The 17124-nt window shown below is 36.5% G+C and overlaps 1 long non-coding RNA gene across 1 annotated transcript in view; it reads right to left on the bottom strand.

The window, feature by feature from the left end:
• The window catches only part of LOC112658651 (uncharacterized), a 165730-nt gene that overhangs the window by 15762 nt on the left and 132844 nt on the right, over positions 1-17124 (bottom strand). The window lies entirely within an intron of this gene.

Here is a 17124-nt window from a genome sequence, read left to right as displayed (position 1 = left end):
CATTAATGACTGACCATGTTCTCTATCCTTCTATATGTTTGTCTATTGATTTATTCTGTAGTTTGTTTCTGAAGTGCCCTTTTCTTCACATAAAGGAGGCTGATTCCAGAGGAAGAGTCGACAGGCAAAAAGTTGAAGGTAGCTGGCACTTTAGATTTCATCAATAGCCATTCCCCTTCGAAAACAGAATTCTGATTTTTGCTCACCCTCCTTCTAGGTATACCTCCTTTAAGGATGGCAGGCTCTTCTGCAACCAAGGAAATAACTTATTATTTATCTAAGCCAATTGTACTGGTCTCATTCACTTTTAGAAGTAATTAGGTTTAAGTATATGCATGCAACAAAGCCCTGCCAGTGAGACATGAGGGGAAATCTACTGAGCACTACTGAGAAGATCTTTTTCCCCTTACTGTTAGAAAGAGACAAAAGACAAGGTAGGTGTATTTAACACCTCACAGAAATCTTGAAACTGAGCCAGCCATCTTGAGCTGAGAAGGGGTGGAGGTCAGCCTAAGAAAACAATCAATATGCTGGAGATATGTGGATGGCATAGCAGACAATAGAAGGAAACTACTTATAATTTTTTTTTGCTATTTAATTATTTTTTAAAGAGATTTTATTTTTTCAGAGCAGCTTTGAGTTCACAGCAAAATTGACCCAAAGTACAGTGATTTCCCATATCCCCAGGTCCCCACACGTGCATAACCTTCCCCATTATCAACATATCCCCCACCAGAGTGGTACATTTGTTGCAACTGATGAACCTGCACTGATGTCATTATCACCCAAAGCCCAGAGTTTACATTAGGGTAGACTCTTAGTGTTGTACATTCAATGGATTTGGAAAAATGTATAATGACATGTATCCACAACCAGTATAGTCCCATGCAAAGTAGTTTCACTGCCCTAAAGATTCTTTTTGCTCTGTCTATTCAGTCCTTTCTCCCCACTAACCTCTTGCAACCCCTGATATTTTCACTGTCTCCATAGTTTTGCCTTTCCCAGAATGTCATATAGTTGGAATTATGCAGTATGTAGCCTTTTCAGATTGACTTCTTTAATTTACTAATATGCATTTAAGGTTCCTCTGTGTCTTTTCATGGCTTGAAATCTCATTTCTTTTTAGTGCTGAATAATATTCCATTGTCTAGATGTACCACAGTTTATCCATTCACATACTGAAGGACATCTTGGTCATTCAGAGTTTGGCAATTATAAATAAAACTGCTATAAACATCTGTGAGCAGGGCTTTAGATGGACTTAAGTTTTCACTTCCTTTGGATAAATACTAAGTAGCACAGTTGCTGTATTGTATAGTAAGAGCGTGTTTGGTTTTGTAAGAAACTGTGTTCCAAAGTGATGATACCATTTTGCATTCCCACCAGCAATGAGAGAAGTTTCTGTTGCTCTGTATCCCCATTAGCATGTGGTATTATCAGTGTTTTGGATTTTGGGCAGTCTGACAGGTATGTAGCTCTTGTTTTTAAGAAACATACACTGAAATATTTGCAGGCAGAGAGGCATTGCAGTATAATCTTACATAGCTCAGAAAAACTGAACACATTCTAAACACTACAAAGTAGTATTTATTAGAAGGGATCCCTCTTTTTCCTAGCTTCCCCTCCCCCTCCCCCTCTTCTTTCTAGTCTTCAACTTTTCTGTTTTATATGTAAAACAGCAAGAAGAGTTTTTTAAATTTTTTAAATTATTTTTTATGGCCAGGGTTGATGGGAGGAAGTGGAAGAAACACATTTTAATTTCTTCTAACTCTGACCATAAATTCTGGAGCATCAGTTTTCATACTTGGCTACAACTTGGAATCATTCGAAGAGTTTAAATAAATACTGAACTGATGCCTGGGTCCATTCCTAGAGATTGTGATTTAATTGGATTGAGGTCTTGTCAGGATTTTTAAAAGCTCTCTAGGTTATTCCTAATTGCAGTAAAATGTGAAAGCCACTACCCTAGAGTGATCTTATTTTTTAAAAATATTTTATTTAAATTCAATTTGCCAACAGATAGTATAACACCCAGTGCTCATTCCATCAAGCGCCTTCTTCACTGCCTGTCGCTCCTTTACACCATCCCCCATTCTCCTCCCCTTCTGCAACCCTTTGTTTCCCAGAGTTAGGAAGTCTCTCATGGTTTGTCTTCCTAATTTTTCCCCACCCAGTTTCACTCATTTCCCTATAGTCTCTTTCACTATTTCTTATATTCCACATATGAGTGAAACCATATGATGATTGTCCTTTGACTTATTTCACTCAGCATGATACCCTCCAGTTCCATCCACATTGAAACAAATGGTTTACCATGCTTTCTGATGGCTGAGTAATATTCCATTATATATACATAATGGAATATTCATTCCATTATATATATGTATATATGTACATATATATGTATATACCATGGAATATACATTCCACTATATATATATATATGTATATACATACATATATATATGTATATACCACATCTGCACATCTGCTTTATCCATTCATCTGTCAAAGGACATTGTGACTCCTTCTAGAGTTTAGCTGTTTTTTTTTTTTTTTTTTTTTTTTTTTTTTTTTTTTTTTTAGAGTTTAGCTGTTATGGACATCGCTGCTATGAACACTGCAGGGTGCAGGTGTCATGTCATTTCACTACATCGTATCTTTGGGGTAAATACCCAATAGTGCAATTGCTGGGTCATAGGGTAGCTCTATTTTTAAATTCTTGAGGAACCCCCACATTGTTTTCCAGAATAGCTGCACCAGCTTCATTCCCACCAATGGTGCCAGAGGGTTCTCCCCTTTCTCCACATCCTTGCCAACATTAATTGTTTGCTGTCTTGTTAATTTTAGTCATTCTCACTGGTGTAAAGTGGTATCTCATTGTGGTTTTGATTTGTATTTCCCTGATGGCAAGTAATGTGGAGCATTTTTTCAGAGCTTATTGGCCGTATCTAGGTCTTCTTTAGAGAAATGTCTGTTCATGTCTTCTGTCCATTTCATGACTGGATTGTTTGTTTCTTGAGTGTTGTGTTTGATAAGTTCTTTTTAGATCCTGGATACTGATCTATATCTGATATGTCATTTGCAAATATCTTCTCCCATTCTGTAGATTATCTTTTAGTTTTGTTGACTGTTTCCTTTGCTGTGCAGAAGCTTTTTACCTAGAGCGATCTTATGATTTACAAATGCAAAGAAAACAATTTGACAAGGAAAAAAGTTTGACGAAAATAAATCTGTATTAAACATCTAAATCCAGGATCAAATAAACCTGTAGAGACAGGTATATTTCTTGTGTGTGTGTGTGTGTGTGTGTGTGTGTGTGTTTTAGCAAAGCAAACTTTGTGCCGAGGAGCACAAAGTGATTCTTAAGGCCTCATGATCATAATCACTAGAAGAAACCCCTAAACTTTTAATTATTCAGATTCCACTCCATGCCTTCCTAATCATAACTTCTAGAGTAGGTTGTTTGAGTAAATGTTTGCTTTAAAATAAAACAAAACAAACAAAAATACAACCCTCAAGTAATTGTGCTGATTAGTGAGGGTTTGGAAAATATGAGGATTGTGTACAGTCTTCTAAACTTCAGTGATCCTCTGCCATTTCATTGACTTCAAAAGTATGTGTCTCTTCACATTAATGTATATTGAGTATCAGCCATATAGCAGCTTCTATGAGGTAGGATTTCTTAATCAGGCTCATGAATTCCCTTGGAGATCCAACTTGAAAGGGTATAGAAAACACCTGGAGAATTTTAAAGTGAAGTTCTTGGCTTGATGACTAGCAATCCAGATTTTGTAGTTCTGTGAGAGGCCCAGGAATCATTATTTTATTTTCTTACAATTATTTTTTAAATATTTATTTACAAGAGAGAGAAAATGCATGTGCACACATGTGAGTAGGGGGAGGGCCAGAAAGAGAGTCTTCAAGCAGACTCCTTGCTGAGTGGAGTGCCCAATCCCACAACCCTTGAGATCATGACCTGAACTGAAACCAAGAGTTGGATGCCCAACTGACTGAGCCAGTCAGGCACTCTAGGAATCATTATTGTAATGTTTAGGTTGATTTCGAAGCAGATGTTTCAAGGATCAACCTTTAAAAAATTCTTCCTTGGAAGAATCATAGATCCACCTCAAGGGCTCTTTCAGTTTGCAGTTTTATGCAAAATTGTGTGTGCATGTGTGTGTGCGTGCACATTTTTCTGAGGTGGAAGGCCTTACTGGTACACCAGATTCTCAAAGGGAGCAATGACTCTCTACCTAGGATAGAAGAGTAAGGTCCAGAAATTTGAGTAAGGTCAGAAAGGAGTTATTATCTAATAGGGAAATAAAACCAAAGATAGCATTTTTATAAGTCATGTTCTAAATGTAGTTATAGATATAAAGTAAGTACAGAGGGGCTGACAAGAGAATAAGATTAGTTCAGTACTGAATATGTGATAGGTAGCATATGGTGCTTTACATATCATTCTCACAATAACCAATATGCCAGTATTTATTATCTCTATTTTATAGACATGGTTAAGTAATTGGTTCAAGGTCAACACTGAAGTCTGTTCTACTGCATCACAGTGGTTCTCAAAGTGTGGCCACAGGAAATCCCAAAGATCTTTTCAGGCAGTCTGTGTGGTTAAAACTATTTCAAAATAATCCTTAAATGGTATTGCTTCTTTCACTGTATCATTTGTAATGATGGAACAAAAGCAATGGTGGGTAAAAATGCTGGTGCAGAAATCAAGACAGTGGCTCCCAATTGTGCTTGAAGTCATTGTATTCCTTAATTGCTACACACTCACAATAAAACAAAACACTAACATAAGAATGTCCTTGGTTAACAGTCAAAATTATTTATTTTATGAAATCTTGATCCCAGCATACATGTGTTTTTGATATCCTATATGATCAAATGGGAGTTTCTATGGAATCTTGAAATACAATGGTCATCTTAGGAAAAACATTTGCACAGTTGTTTTGTTGCTAGCTGAGTTAGTAGGGTTTTTTCTTTTATTGTTGTTGTTTTAGTGGCATTATGATTTTATACTAGTATGATTTTATACATTATGATTTTATACCAAAAGGAATGGTTGACAAACTTTTTTCAGATGTGAATATTTTGTAGACATTTTCTCAAAATGAATTAAGTGAGCTTATTACCTCAAAGAAAACAATTTGACAGTATTTGTTGCCAATGATAATACTCAAACTTTCAAGTGAAAATTGGAATTTTGGAAAATTTTTCATGAGTTTGACAGCTTCTCGATAGTTGAAGGCTTTTTAAATGAGATTGGTGGAGATATTAATGTGGTTTTTGAAAATATTGTAGAGTCGAATATTTGAAATTCTGCGTAACTCAATGAATCAGTATTTTCCAAATGATGAATGCATAATGTTAAAAAAATCATGCGTGGGTAAACAGATTTATTCCAGGTGAAAAATAGAATAAAAATTTAACAGTATGAAAAATTCATTAATATTATTTCCAATTCCACCATTGTAGCTAACATTTAAGAAACTTTTACCTTTGAAAAATTTGGTAGGGCATCAAAGAAGAATATCCACTATTACCCAAATAGGCTGCCAAAAATACTCTTCCCTTTTCCAACTACATATCATGTGAAGCTAGTTTTTCTTTAAATGTTTCAAACAATATATTGTAATATATTAACTGCAAAAGCAGATATGAGAATCTAGCTGTCTGTCTTCTATTAAACCAAACATGAAAGAGATTTGTAAAGTGTAAAGCAATGCCAAACTACTCATGATTTAGGGGAAAAGTTATTTTTCACAAAAAAATGTGTTACTTATGCCAAAATGTAATGAGTTTATTATTGTTAGCTTTAATGAATTAATATTTAAACATTTTTAGTTTTAATTTCTAATGTAAATATTGATAGGTATAATTAATTTAAACAAAACCTCCTTAAGGTCTTTATTAAGTTTTAAGAGTGTAATATGATTCTGGGACTGCATTGGTCCATCAGCACTCACTTGGAAAAAATCAAGAAAAACCTCCTAACATTTGGTGGGGTCTTCATCTGTTGGCTGGGAATTTAGCAATTGAAGATTGGGGCTAGTGTGTGAGGATGTTCCAGACAAAGGGATCAATGTGAGTGGAAGCCCAGAGGTGTGGAAGTTTGAAGAGAATTTAAGAAACAATAGAGAGTCCACTTCATTTCATTTAGCTAAGTATTTGCAGAGTGCCTTTTGTGTGGGAGGTGTGTGTGTGTGTGTGTGTGTGTGTGTGTGTGTGTGTGTAAGGTTTATGCTGAGTGTACAATGCTGAGGCATAAGACATAGTCTCTACCTTTAGCTCACAGTTCATTCTGGAGCACTGGGTTTTGAGTGGGAAAGCAGTCCAGAATACACATGAGTTGACCTCAAATTATTTTCCCAGGGGCTTTCTTTTTAAAACAATACAATTGGTTTCATTTAATAATAATTCCTCCTTTATTATTCAATGCAATAATTTATATTTAATTCTCTGTAATGCTCTCGGACTCAATTATCCAAGTGATCTTTATGAGCATTCTCACTTTTTCTTCACAGGAACCTTTTTCTCTATGCAGCCAGTTTTACACAGAAGCAGGTGAAATCTTTCAGTTGATATATGAGCACGTTATGTCCATTAAAATTAATGGGAAATGAATATGTGCACCGAGGGAAGGATATACTTCAAAAAGTCAATTTACACAATGTTCCTTGTTACATTCTCATTGTAGGATTTCTATTTCAATTATACTTAATGAATTGTATTAGATGCCCCTGTCTCTAAGGTTAGTGACATCAAATATGCTTCTAGTTCTATTCATGTCTTAGGCTGTCCAAAGCAATCTTTAGAAGTGGAATTAACCTCACTACCTGTGCTGTTTAGACGAACTTAATAGTTTCCAATATAGTTCAATGCCAAAGTCACCACAGCAAGAGGATATGATTAATAGACTAATAAATAGGGGATAACAGATCACCTGTAAAACCCATGTCTTGGAGAGATAATAAATGCCATGTTATTCATTAGAATATAGAAATATAGAAATAGAATAGAATAGAATTAGAATATAGAAAAATAAGCAAAAAAACAAACAAACAAACAAACAAACAAACAAAAACACACACACACACACAAACACATGGACTTTCAAGGGAGGAAATGGACCTTTTTTTCCTAAGAATCCTTTGTGGGTGGCACATAGTTTATTATCAGGTACATAATAAACCTGAGTTTCATGAATGATTGTTCATCCTTGTACTAATAAACCATATTCACCAAGAAACTCCAGGATGATATATTTATTATCTACTTATTGGCTTCTGGATATAAATTGACCTTCTGTTGACCTGGCTATTTCAGCCTTTCTAATTGGCTCAGGAACTGCCTAGGGTTTTTACTCACAGGAACCAATGAATCTGGTCATCCTTTGTTGTTATCTTTAATAATCTTTCCTAACATCTTCCAAAGGAACACCTAATAAATGCCTCAGCTCTCCATTGGCATCATGGACATTCCTGTTGCAGGAGCCTTTTTAAATTTCCTTGCCGTTCTGCTTCTGGTGGCTTTAATAGGTTCTTGGAGAGCACTACTCTAAGATTTCACATCAGGAAGCATTCCTTGGTTGAGCTTTTCTAATTTTCATGCTCGCTTTTGAGGAAGGAGGTAAGGGAAACTTATAGGGGTGGTTGGAACAGGTTTTCTGGCTGTTACTCAATGATTTTTTTCATAGCATTCCCTGCTGTCAAAACTCTTTTTTCCTCTGAGTACCTAAAAGCTAGGGCTATGCAAGGAATTTTATTTGTAGGATTCTCTCATTTACAACTCTCTTTGAGAAAAGTACTATAATCATTGCCCTTTCCTCCTTAAATTCAAAGACATTGAGACTGGGAGAAACTAACAAAGTGGCATGAAATTGCACAGAATTTGAATGCAAATGGATTGGCTCCCAGCTTGAGCTTTTAATAACTTCACACTTTGCCATATTGTGGGGCCAAGGAGGATTAAATCAACACCAAGCAGGCCTGTGTGTTTGTCATGACATGCTGTCCATGACCACCCTCCATCAAAACCTCTGTTCTCATCAGCTTCCCTCCCCCTCCTTATAGAAACTGATATGATTACACATTTATCCCCACGTATATGTGTCTATCCTGTCTTCTACTCAGGAATTTGCTTCAAATCCTTTCTGCAGGTAGATTTAATATAAATAACAATTACTTGATGAGGAGTGACATGGAAACATCTAGTTTTCTAATCATCTATTGTATGTTTTTTCTAAGGGGACGGCTTAATTTTACTTTTTCAAGCTTTTGCGGGGCATATGGCTCAGGATCTGACATCAGATAGACCTTGGTGGTAACTGTGGTTCTCTCCTGACTATGTGATATACACAAGTACCCTCACCTTTTTGAGCCTTAATGATCTCATCTGAAAAACAAGGTTAAATCCTGGGCTTACAGTGTTGTTGCAGGGGTATGTGTTGAACCTTAGTAGAGCATTATTAGAGTATGCACTCTGTGAATGTTGCTATTTTATTATGAGCTTTCACTTTTTGTCATCATGCATCAATCATTCTAGCTTTTGGGAAAGGTCATCATGACTTCATTCATTCATCTGGCACACATAGTAACAATCATTAACACTTAGTCACTCTTCTTAAGGAGCTTTAGGTTTAGTGACTAACAGAATACATATACTTTATTGTCAATGGAAATGAGATTGAAAAGATTTACTTTGCACTCAGTGAGTGACATTTTGGGTCTGCATGCTTATATTGACATATGAAGAACATCCTGAGCCAAAAGATAAAAGCCAAGATTATGTCTTATAAATAATGCTATTTCTTTTGCTTGTTTGTTTGAACAGTCTCTCTTGTTAAGAAGGCATTTCACTTTAGAGGGTCTGATGGCTGTGCTTCTCTAGACATGGAATGTGGGTGCCCTTGGTCCCTCTAAGTAGTAGTGACAGGCTACACTTGCAGATTCTAAGTGTAGAACAGTGTTTGCACATCCTCCTGTTCCTTCCTTTGCTTTTAACTTGTTTGCTCCCACTCTCTAAGACTCCTCATAGAGACTACAGGTTTCCCAGGACCTTTTATTTTAAATCTTTTTATTTTTTAAAAATAATCTGTTCTCCCAATGTGGGGCTCAAATTCATGACTCCAAGATCAGGAGTCTCATGATCTACCAACTGAGCCAGCCGGGTGCTTCCCAGAAAAATTTTTGAGCTATAACTTTCCTTTCTTGACCTCTAAAAAATGCACTCTTGATCTCCTTTGTTTCTTGGTACCGGTGTTTCTGAGAACAATGCTCATTTCAGTCAGTATGGACATTGTTTCATGGTGAATGGCTTCAAACCATCTAGAATGTGTCTCAACATTGCAAGGAACAGAATTAGCACCTAAACTGAGTGATGAGGTATTGCATGGGCTGAAGGGGCAGCTTACTTTAAAGTTGAAACTTTATGATTGGAACTAAAGTATTTGAGGGAGAACACAGAAATCAATAGGTTTTGGCACAGTGGCTGTCCAAATAATGGCAGATGTGGAGGTGAAGAAGGAAAGCTACATGTAACCATGTTGTAAGGTCTCAAAGTACTAGAATGAAGAAAAGAGACAACAAAGAAAATGGAATCTATTCACAAAGTGTAAATGTCAACTGATATACTAAACTGTAAAAAAGAATCTTTAATGGAAAGTGATGGGACTTGCTAGTATAAACACTCTATATTTAAAAAAAAAAACGAATCCATTCAAAATATTGTTGAGTAGATAAATCTCAGGTTGAATGTACACAGACAAGTCTGGCATCAATAGAAAATTCTGTGTAAGGACAGTTGATGTGATTTCTTTCCAGTTCAAATAACAATGTTTCTTTAAGGACTGCACTCTCTGGATTGAATTCCTCACAGATGAGTGCAGTTGGTATTATTTGGTTTGCCAGTCAGTAAAAATGCTGCATCAAGATTTAGAATGGTTTTCTCTTATTCTAGGAAACTACAAGTATTTTGATGAAATAATGCAATTTTAAATATTTATTTCATTTAGATTTGGAAGCCGTTGTGATAGTGGAAATAAAGAATGGACAGATTGGTTCAGAATACATAAAAATACTGTTTACACAGTACCACTCCAGTGATAACATCTATGCTAACCATCTATGCTAACAACAGTCTGCAATTTTTATGTTGCAATTATAGCATGAGGTAAAATTGAAAGCTGCCAGTATGTCTCCTCCTCACCCAGGTTTTGGATGCACACAAATATGCTCCTACATGGGTTGTAAATCAGGGAAGTACTTGCTACTCTTTACCAACTTGTGCTTTCAGAATTTTGGGATCCTCTCAGCCATAGATTTTTGGTGACAGTTGAGTTTTACTATAGCTGTGATTCTTGTGTGGATGTGGGGCTCTGATTCTTTCATTTGCTGCTGTCACCTTCTGAATCATACACTTTCCCATTTCTGGTTTTGTTCTTTGTTAGTCCTGCAGTTGTTAATATTCATCATCATCCTCATGATCACTATTTTAACCACCTTACTGAAATCACTACTGAGAAACTGGATCTGAGATCTATCTAAGAGAACAACATGTTTTCATGTTGTCACTTTTTAGAGGCTTAATTAAAAACTAAAGACTTTTAAGCTCAGTTTGGTCAGTTCTCATAATCTTTTTGTCTTTGGCTTAAAATCCTGAAAATAAAAGCATTCTAGCTGTTTTTAACTCATAGGTTTTTACTTATTTGAATTGTAAATTTATGATCTTATCAAATGCTTTTTACATTTCTTTCAACTTTGAGATTCTCAAAGCTTCCCTGGACTATGAAGTGGAATCCCCCTGCCACCTACACACACACACACACACACATTATCAAACTTGCTTTTTTTCCCTCAGATGGATACTTTTGAAAAGTTTTAATTAAAAAAAAGGACATAAAATGTGATTTACTTTACAGGCAACCTTTATGTGACTGTATCTACTTCGTAAAGTGGGAAAAATTAGTTTTACAGTCAGGGCCACAACTCACATTTGCGGGAGCGAATGGATGAAATCTAGCTTGTGATCCAGACCTAAATTCAGCTGGAGAAAGGGGCCCTTTTTCTACTTGGCCCATCCAGAGAGATTTTTTTTCTACCTCCTACAAATGACATGGCATAGGCTAGTGCATCACTGAATAAGATACGCTTAAAAGCAATTTTTAAATGTTTGTGAAAAGGTAAAATTTAACTCCTTCATCTTTTTAAACAAATCCAGCAATGGAGTCATGGCCATGTAAGACAGCCACGATACAAAGTCTTTTACATTTCTGGGAGCATCAAAATGTGTTTCCATTCTTACAAATGTGTGTGTGTCACTGGGGGTTATTCTGTATGTTGGTAAATTGAACACCAATAAAAAATAAATTTAAAAAAATAATAAAATAAAATAAAATAAAAAATAAAAAAACAAATGTGTGTGTGTATGAAAAATACACACACACACACACACACACACACATATATATATATAGAGAGAGAGAACTAATTTTCAGTATAGGTATGGCCCCATATTTAATGATACTGATATCTCAGAGACCTGAAGGTAGTAACATTTCTGCTGTACATTCATACCAGAAAAAATTGATTATAAAAATCATTATGTAGCTATACATACTCACTGAGTTTAGAAAATACTTTTTTCTAGAAAAAAAAATGACAGAATAATGATAACTAAATTTGTTTACTCATGATCCATAATGATGGTATTTGCTGTATGAATTTGCACAGTCTATTCTGTTTTGATCATTAAGAGACAACAAGCCAGTAAACAATTTGACAGGGAATTCTAGAAATCACCTTTTAGCCTGTGTTATGACTAGGGGCACCATGAAATTTATCTTCCAGACCTGGGTACTTTTGAGAGTGAAAGTGGAGACTATGTTGAGACAGGTGTTAACCAGAACCATCACAGCAATTTGACATCCATGTAGACTTTGGTTTGGTACACAGAATAAGCTGAATTAATACTTCTGTGTGGGTTCTAGGATATCGTTGTATCTCATACATCTCTTAATTTTTTTAAAAAGATTTTATTTATTTATTCATGAGAGACACACAGAGAGAGAGAGAGGCAGAGACACATGCAGAGGGAGAAGCAGGCTCCATGCAGCGAGTCCGACATGGGATTTGACCCCAGGTCTCCAGGATCATGCCCTGGGCTGAAGGCAGGTGCTAAACTGCTGAGCCACCTGGGCTGCCCCATCTCTTAATTTTTTAAGCACACACTAGGCACTTAATGGTGTGCAAGTTCTTGACATACTGGAGTATGTACCATTATGAGCCAGTGGCAGATTCTGGCCTCAAGAAGCTTGCAATCAAATATTAGGTAGAAGATGGGCAGGTACAGCCTGGTTCACTTCCCTTAAGATGCGGCTTCTGGGCTGGTAAAATGTGTGCAGGCACACAGTCTAAGAAATGTAGAATTCCCAGACCAAGGTACTAAGTGCTCTGGGTGCAGGAGCCTGCACCTCTGTCCTCACTGTGTTCTCTTGACTATCTTTGTTCTTCTCCCCTCCACCTTGTCTCTGGCAGGGTCTCTAGGTTTCTCTCAGTTGCTCACCTCAATACCACTTCGTGGCTTCCCTTCCACCTTCCTGTCCCTGGCTGCTATCTCTTCCTCCTCTCCTGCTCCTTCCCCAGGCTCAATAGAATGTGAGTTCCTCCAGTTATTATGGAAAAATGGCAGCTTCCTACATGTTTTATGGATTTCTTTTTAGCATTTAGAGCATGGATTAATTTTATTTGCATATGTACACTGATTTGTTAGTGTGTGGGAGATTGTTTATTAGTCAATTTTCTCTTCAATAATATATTTAAGATTTTCAAACCACAGCTGCAACTCATTTTGAGTTTTATTACGTATTATAATTTTACTTTAAAATTGCACCATGGATGTAGAGTTGTCTCCTATTTTAACTTATTTTTATGTTGTCTCTCCCTGGCAAAAGTAGTGATTCTTTTTATTGTTTTCTGTCCAACAGAGCAGGAAAAGAATAATAAAACAAACCAATTAAAAAGGAGATAAGTTTTTAACTTCTCACAGAGATAATGCTCTGCCTACTGAATAATATTCCTCAAATCTATTTCCATGAGATCCTTTTAATATTAGATAATCATAATTTATTTATTAGCATAGAGCATGGGGAAGACAATGATTATAATTAAGGGAAAGGGAGCTAATTGCAGAAAGTCCAATATGAAACCTAGTGATGTCTGACTCTATTACCCTAAGGGAAGCAGATATTTAGCTGTTATCTCTTTGGTATGATTAAGACAGTCAAACTGGGTAATTGAGGCCCTAAATAAAGAGCCCTCAGAACATCCCCAGAGGGCCCATTCATGAATTTGATTCAATTCTAAGAGTTTGGAATTTCAAAAGGAAGAGTAGATTTCATATTTAGGAAAATACAAAGCCTTCAATATTTAACAACAACCAGTTCTTCCCTATTTCTTTTATGCCTAGCAATGTAGAGCACTGGGGTTTTAGTGGCAAATTAAATAGATCCCTTCCCTGTCCTTAAAGTTTTTAGTTTAGTGGAGAATAAGACATTGAATATGAAATTATGAATATGGTGAATGTTTCTGAGGACAGGTACATGGATGCATGAAAGCTGCATAGGTGAATCATAGACTGACAGACACTCAGATTTGATAGGGGCATTTTGACTACTCAGTGCCAGTGCCAAATGAAATTATGTCTAAGAGGTGAAGGTGTTTCAGCAGGTGGAGCAAATGTTGACAAGAGGGAAGACAGCATGGGCAAAGGAAAGAGGGAAGGACACAACCAGAGCATGGGTTGAAGTTATATTTTGACTGCCCTTGAAAATCTGGTCCAAGAGTTAGTGCTTCAACTGGCAGGCAATAGGGCCATTGAAGGTTTTCCTGTTTCTGTTTTTGTTTGTTGGTTTCAGCAGAGAAATGGTATCAGAAATTCACTTAAAGGAAAATTAATATGTTCAGTGGATTGGAACAGGAATTGAGTTCAGGAGGTTTTGCAGTAGTGTAGGGGAGAGGTAGGTAATGAGGTCGACCTTCTATGGTGATAGTGGGGCTGCAGAGGAGGGGCGTGAGGCAAGAGATAAAGCAGACTAGGAAAAGCAGTAAGGTAGTTCCTGAAAAAATTAAAAATAAAATTACCATATGATTCATCAATCCCACTTCTGGGTATATACCCAAAAGAATTGTAAACAGTCTCTCTCTCTCTTTTTTTTTTTTTTTAAAGATTTAACTAATTAATTTATTTGATTGAGAGAGGGTGAGGGGCAGAGGGGGAAAGGAGGAACAGAGGAGGAGGGAGAGGGAGGGGGAAAGAATTCAAGATCTGAAACAAACTGCTCTGAGCAGGAGCCTAACATGGGCCTGGATCTCAGGACCCTGAGATCATGACCTGAGCCAAAATCAAGAGTCGAAGGTTTAACCAACTGGCTCCCCCAGGTCCCCCTTGAAGAGATATTTGTACATCCCTGTTCATAGTAGCACTATTCATGATACACCAAAAAAGGAAGCAACTCCAGTATCCATTGATGGATGAATGGATAAACAAAATGTGATATATACATACAATGGAATATTTTTCATTTTAAAAAAAATACATTTTGACACATGCTTCCCATGGATGAACCTTGAGAACATTATACTAAGTAAGCCAATCACAGAAAAAGTCAAATAAATACTGTATGCTTGCACTTATGAGAGTTACATAAAGAATAGTAAAAAACATAGAGACAGAAAATAGAATAGTAATTGCCAGGGGCTAGCAGGAGGGTGAATGTAGAGTTGATTAGGGGGTTTAAAGCTTGAGCTTTGCGAGATAAAAAGAGCTTTGGAGATAGGTTGAGAAAGTGCCTATGTATTTACTACTACTGAACTGTATAACAAAAATGGTTAAGGTGGTAAATTTTATATATATTTTATGTCAAATTTTAAAACAATAAACATAGACATGTAAATTACTATTTTAATTGAGAAATACTACTGAGATCTTGACTGACTCTAGACACTATTTCAAAAATCCATGTTAACGATAAAGATTTATTCCATTATTTCTGTATTTTGTTCTTGGAAGTGATTTACTGATTAGATGCGACCTGGCCAAAATTAAATTTAGCCTCATCCAGTATTTGAAGACTGAGCTGTTTTATATAAGCTCAGCTTTGTTCTATACAGTACTGACTTATTTACTCTTTAAAAAAAAACAAAACAGAGAGCTATGTAGAAAACACAGTAAAATCAAGTCACAAATAACAAAGTAGCAGGATATGAAGTATAACTTTATCTGTTAGTATTATAAATACCTTGTTTATGCAATTTATGGAAGTTTTAGATGTGTAACTAAGTTTCTTAAGAATTAAATTAGTCATAACTTTATATAAGATGTAAATCTCATGGACCCTAGAAATTATAACGAAAAATGTATTGTAAATTTTAAACTATTGAACTTCCTATTTGAGTAAGTTTCAGACAATAGCACTTGGCTTCCAACTGTGGGCTATTCTCCCATCCTGCTTCTGTTGAGTTGCTTCTGTTGAGTCCCTCTGTCCTGGGGATGGTGAAGATAGCTGGCATTTGTGTGTTCACTGGAGTAGCACTTTTAATTTCCTCAAGAACTTTTCCTTTCCATTTATAACTTGACTAACTCTTTGGTTCAAAAGGCCTAGCTTTTGGCTTATCTCTGTCTTCCTCATTTAGCTTAATCATTTTTAGCTTTTAATTTAGAGTGAGAGAGCGCAACACTTCCTTTGTCTTAAACATGTAGAGGCCATTGCAGAGTTCTTAATTGGCCTAATTTCAATAGTTTTTTAAAAATTTTTTAAAAAAGATTCTATTTATTTATTCATGAGAGACAGAGAGAGAGAGGGAGGTAGAGACACAGGCAGAGGGAGAAGCAGGCTCCAGGCAGGGAGCCCGACATGGGCCTCAACCCCGGGGTCTCCAGGATCAGGCCCCAGGGCTAAAGGCAGCACTAAACCACTAAGCCACCTGGGCTGCCCTCAATATTGTTTTAACATACTTCCAACTTTTTACCTGATCGTGATTCTGGACCCTCAAGCTCACAGTCTAAAATCAAACTCATCCTCTGTCCCAAACCTATTCTTCTTCCTGTCTTTTTTTTTTCTGTAAAAGGTACCACCAAGCACCTGATATCTACCAAGTATTGTAGTTAGGACTTTAAACACATTTTGCCATTTAATTCCCTATTTTAGAGGTGAAGAAACTGAGGCTTAGAGAGGTCGAGGACTTGATTTTGGGTCTGTCAGCTGTAGAACAAGGATGTATAGATTGGCCAAACAAACTTCTGCTTTTCTCAATTTTTGCAGCATTTATTGGAATTCAGTTGCTTATATACCGCTGGCATAGGCTCTCTACAGGTTCCTCACATATTTGAAATAATCCCTTTTTGGCCAAGTCCAAGGCATTCTCGCCCTGAGTAATTATGTCCAAGGCAGATTCTACTTGGTGACCTGGCTTTTTGGTGGGATCCAACACTTGTGAAAAATACACCCAGCTGTGTAGGAGAAAGAGCTTAGTTCTAGTTTAAAGATACTCAATGTATGTTTCCTTTCTCCTTTTATCCTTCTTTCCTATTTTTTGTTTTATAGAAGATACAGGTTTTTAATTTTTTTTTTCACCAAGGAACACTATCATTTGATTTAGGGTTGTCCTTGTATTGATCCTCTCGAAAGGCACAGAGATCAGGCAAACAGCAATTGTAGAACATGGAATGGGTTATTTGAGAATCAGGGAATCGGCAATGGCTTCCATGTGATTTATCATCATGTTAATTAGACTTTGACTCCATCAGTCTGCCAAAGAAGGTTAGACTCCCCTGAACAGAGGACACACACTTGATCTTAGAATGAGAAGGGTAGATGAGTCATTTCTGTTATAAATTGATCTTGACAGGCAATGTCAGAAGCTCAGGGCCAATAAGTCAGTGTCACTTACTGAGTCCTAACCTGGCCACTGTATAATTACTCCTGGGCTTTTCCCCTTGAGTGCACCACTGTCTTCCTATTTGACAAGGTATTAATTACTAGACCTGGGAAGTTCAATGTGTCTGATTTCACTCAATCATTCAAAGTCATGTCAGTCTCTATGCATGTTA

The sequence above is a fragment of the Canis lupus genome, chromosome 12 (assembly GCF_003254725.2).
Source record: "Canis lupus dingo isolate Sandy chromosome 12, ASM325472v2, whole genome shotgun sequence".
Classification (NCBI taxonomy): Eukaryota; Metazoa; Chordata; class Mammalia; order Carnivora; family Canidae; genus Canis; species Canis lupus.
The sequence above is the reverse complement of the archived record's forward strand: the minus strand, read 5'-3'. Positions and strand labels throughout refer to the sequence as shown.